This window comes from Morone saxatilis, unplaced genomic scaffold (genome assembly GCF_004916995.1).
Source record: "Morone saxatilis isolate NCDOM2014 unplaced genomic scaffold, NCSU_SB_2.0 Contig16, whole genome shotgun sequence".
In the NCBI taxonomy this organism is placed as follows: Eukaryota; Metazoa; Chordata; class Actinopteri; family Moronidae; genus Morone; species Morone saxatilis.
The window spans coordinates 23994814-23999683 of record NW_023339718.1 but is presented as its reverse complement, the minus strand read 5'-3'; the positions used below and the strand labels follow the sequence as shown (position 1 = coordinate 23999683).

At 42.5% G+C, this 4870-nt stretch overlaps 1 protein-coding gene across 1 annotated transcript in view; it reads right to left on the bottom strand.

Moving 5' to 3' along the window:
- Positions 1 to 4870, bottom strand: part of cux2b (cut-like homeobox 2b) — a 91051-nt gene that overhangs the window by 58380 nt on the left and 27801 nt on the right. The gene's annotated exons all lie outside the window — the stretch shown is intronic.

The following is a 4870-nucleotide window of genomic DNA, read 5'->3' as shown; positions in this document are numbered from 1 at the left end:
GGGGGGTCACGTGGAGAGACCCAATAACCTGACAAACACCCTTGCAAACAAATAGGGCTTCTTCCTGAAATGAAAGGCTGTTTTTTAAGCCAGGCCAAGACCTGATTCAAACATACAAACGCCTCGCCTGCTATCGTAATTACCACAGGTCATATCTATTTTCAGCCTCTTTTCAATCTCTCTCCCATAGCCTGCACCAATCTTTATATTGATCCGCACAGATTTCCAATACATGACAGCAGCCTCCATAGCTTTAACCAAATTACCATTTTGCTACAACAACAGCCCTAATCGCTATTCCATTAATGTCTCTGCACATTTCATCTTTACATGTCTGTGTCATACGGAATGAGAGCTCCACCCCGGCAACGCGTCTGATCCACTATTCAAAGCTGTCTGTGTAGCAGGCCCTTCATCAGAACCTTGCATTCATGCTGGACTCAGCTGCACCACATGCCATCCACAAATCCGATATTATCGATCAGTCATCCAATTCCCGGCTCTTTCAGCAAACAGGGGGGGGGAAAAAGGAAAAACAGATTCAAACTCTACTCTCCTATACTGAGCAGTGCTGGAACAGACAACTGTACATTCACCTCCTCTTCATTTTGACTGTGATTCTCATCTTCTCTTGTAACTGCTGGGTTACAATGTAAAAGTGGAGTAGGGGATTCAATTACCACTGCGAATTTATATATGACGCCGGGAAATTAAATTGACTGTGTTTTAATTAATCTGCAGTCTTACTTAAAGGCAATTTAATAAATCATCACCCAAGGAAAAAAAAAGAGAGAAAATGGAAGGGTAAAACTTCAACAGTAGTGGCCTCGTGGGATGGTGGCAGCCCGTCGGTCAGAGAAGTAGGCTGTTAATTGAAGGGCTGCTGGTTCAAGTCCCTGGATTGGAAGTGGCTAAAGTAGAACTCAATGTACTGTCTCAGGTAGGATGCTACACTAAAACACCACAACTTTCCAATGTGTCTGTACACAAGGCACCTTGCTTATATGACCTTGGCAGTAAAAAGTTAGCCGTGACACTGTGCTGCTTGCGAGCACCTTTTTCACAGCATTAAATAGTAGGTGGTTACCAATGATACTAATTAAGGTTCAGTTCCACTTAGTGTAGCAGAGCCTTTCCAGCGAGCCAACATGCACAATATCAGCACCCTGACTCTGTTTGACCTGAATGCAACCTAAATTAGTATCATTGCTAACACCTGTGTTTACTCTACTATTTCATGTCAAAATGGCTGCTGTGAAAAAGATCTATGGCACGTAACACATTTCTACTGGTAACAATATATTAATGAAATCTAGAGAAATTAAACATTTCTAACAAGTCCTCTAAAAGTGACACAATGTATATTTGTCATGGCCATCAAAAATGGTATTTGAAGCGTTTTCTGATCTGGCAACCCATCGGCAGGATGGTATGATTTGTCAGTGCATTACAAAACTAGCTAGTAAAGGTCAGGAAAGGATTGTGGTCATGGTAAAAAGTAGTCAACATTAAGTCTTGGCAGGAGATGGGATGCAAACAGTGATTTCCAATGTCAAAGTCAGACACCTTTCTCGCCTGCCTATCCGTTATTGCTGCACTATAACGAATAAAGCTACTTTCACCCATTTGCACAGTCATTATGTGCACAGCCACAAGAGGTCACTTGTCTAAAAAATATAAACACAAGTGGATTTAAAGTACAAGACAAAGCGTTAATCTATAATTTTGTTACTGTCAACAAATTCAATGAGTAGCCCAAACCAACCCGCGTGTTAGTCTCTCAATACTTTCTGACTTCCCTACCCTGTCTGTGGCACTCTTTGTTCCTGCTGCGGATATTAATCTTTACAAAATGGGTCACAAATATACACATACTTTTTTTAAAAAGGGTTCAGTATTTTCCTAAAACAGCTGGGTCCTATACTTTTTAGAAAACGTTACGCAAAAATGTATAACAAGAGCATTTGATAGGAACAATTTTCAACCACGGATTGATACACATTTGATACAATAGTGAGTATTTACAGCAACAGGACGGTGTATGTGAAATTGATTCAAAATAAACTACAGTGTCTGTGTTCATCATAATGAAGAAACATGTCACCCAGTATAGTTTTCAGAAATATGCTTATATTTGCTCTTTATGGTCAGGCCAGTGCCTTGCACAGTAGTGGGTGAATAAGCAACAAAAGCACTTCGGATAAAAGCTCTATACAAACGCAGCAATTTACCAATACTAGTGTATTTTTGGTGAGGACAGTCTCACCAAGCCTTAGACACTGCATGCCCCATCATATATTTGTTACAAAGACAGACAATACATTTTTAAAGATCTGGTTACTTGCTGCTCCTCTCCTTTAAAAATCCCAAGTTCCACACTCGCTAGGTATCCAAATGTTTAGGATACATTTGGTTAGTGGGGAAATGTGTCAGTGCTGGTAAATCATACTGTCACTGAAAAAGGCCACGGCTGTACAGGATAAGGCGACAGGACTTTATAAATTCCTGTTAGTCCTTACAGTCCATCTGGGATGAGCCTTCCTGGAGATTAGAGAGTGGGCTTTCAGAAGCTGGCCAACCTCCACTAGATTCAAATGGCCCCAGACCGGCTAATCTTGCCAAAAGAAAATTCCTCTAGAAGTGACTTTGAGTGGATTTTATAAGTACTTAAGATATAACAGTGTGGTGATTCTAAGTCCGCCAGTGCTTCAGTGGCCTTGGTGTAGAGCTGGGTTCACTTTTTTTTATTGCAGCTCAGCTGATGAGAATGGCGAGTACTCATGCTGTATGCAAGTCAAACAGCACTATTATAATGGCATGGTTATTTTGAAAGCACCCCCATAGTTTCTAGACCATTACGAGGGAGGGGAGCCCGGGCAACAGCCCATCAAATGAAACCTACTGTCTGTCTTTCTGGAAGGAAGTGAAGCAGAACAGACTGTTTGCTACTTTGGTTGTCTTGCTCAGATTGATGATGGGAAGAACTCCACAATGTAGTGTTTCGCAATGCTATCTCAGGAGACAATAGATACTAAAGAAGATTTTTCCTCTACCTCCTAATCAGATGTGATCCATTTCAACCTACAACCAGGGCACCTTTGAGATCCCTGATAAAATTCACTTATCTGCCTTCATTATGTCGAGCGCCATCCTTCACGAAATGATTTGCATGAACATGTAGATGTTTCTGATGACTTGAGCACTTAAAAGGGGGGAAAAGGCGAGTTCAACTCGCTGTGCAAAGAGTGTGACAGTAATCATTTGACAGGTTTTAAAAAAGACGATTGGGACCAAATTTTCAGTGTGTGGCAGTCAGGTCAATACAGAGCTCCTGTCATTAAGCCTCTGCCAGTCAAACATCCAGCCATAATTGATGAGTTTCCCCTGGGGAGGGCGGAGCTGTCATTGGGGCTGGAGGGACAGGAAAGAGGGATTTTGAGCATGGAACCAGTCCGGGCCTGCTCAAGTAAATCTGCAAGGGGAAAGCAATTTTGGTGACTTGTGACTCAAAAACAAAAACCAAGAAGCAAGACGTTTATTGGCTTTAACGGGACAGACCTGCAGCCTATTGGCAGTCAGTAAATGCACTTGAAGCTCAATGAACTGCTGAACACCAGGGGAAAAAAACATGACTCACATGTCCTTTGGCTTACAAATGTAGGCTGTGCCCTTCTGACACTGACCAAAGATGGACCCTATCAGCATCTGTAGTGGAGCCCTCGCATGATCTGACAGGCAGCCTTATATATATACACTGCATTAAGAGGTCTCAGGTTTATGCAAGTGTGTTGCAGCAAAGACTGCAGGGAGTGGTCCCTTCAGACTTGGTTGAGGGATAAACCGGGAAAGAGAAATGGAGGCCAGCAGTGGCAACAAATCTGTAGAAAGACAAAGCACTGAGGATTATGACATAAGCTGGTTGTCAAGTATGTTGTGTTTCATTTAAATGATGGCAGGCAAGTTATGTCTATTGTAGCAAACAGAGGGTAAAGAGTCTAATAATCAAATCCAGCAAAGACAATGTTCTTGACAAAAACTGGAGCGGAGAGATGTACTGTAACAATCTGTGCCAGTGTGAATGTTTTAGGTAAAATGCGTGGCTCACTAATGTATTGTGTTGGAGTAGATTTGACATTGATTCATTAAACCTAGCTTGTCTTGATTACATCTGTAGCGGTAAGCTATTTTCTGGCCTTTCACAAAGACAACCCATGGTGGAAAATGTTGACAACTGGGAAAAAAAACTACCTAGGTACTGCAATGAGGTAGACTGAGTCAAAATCACTATTGTGTGCACTGGGCTTGGACAGCACAAATTAAAGAGGAAAAAATAGGGAGGAGGAGGAGAGAGGGGAAAATGCAGATGGGGTATTATTTTTCTTTTTGTATCCCATCTAATTGCAATCATAGGCAGATGTCTGAAAGTGTGACAGCATCAGCAGAATTGCTGCTGAGAGCACAGAATCTTTGTCTAAAAATAATCAGACATTCTGTGTGCTGCTGTTTGTTATAATGGTAATCGATGCTGGAGGCTTTGAATTCCATCAATTTATAGATCCACTCTGTTCTGCCTGGTGACTGTACTGCCTCACAACCCCCACTGCATACGCACACCGACGCAAAAACACACACAAACTCGCACGCAAGGTCTCGCACAAAAGAGCGGGTAGGCACACATGCGTGCGCGCAGACACATGTGCGCTGACATCCACACACAGGGGGGCTGCAGCAAGGCAGAGCAGGGACCAGTGTGTGATTAAGATAAGTGTAGTTTCCTTTCATACGTTCCTTGTTGCCTCCCGTTCTCTGTGAGGCACAAGATTGTCCATAGCTGCTTCAGATTAGCCCCGCATCTCAGACGCCACATTTC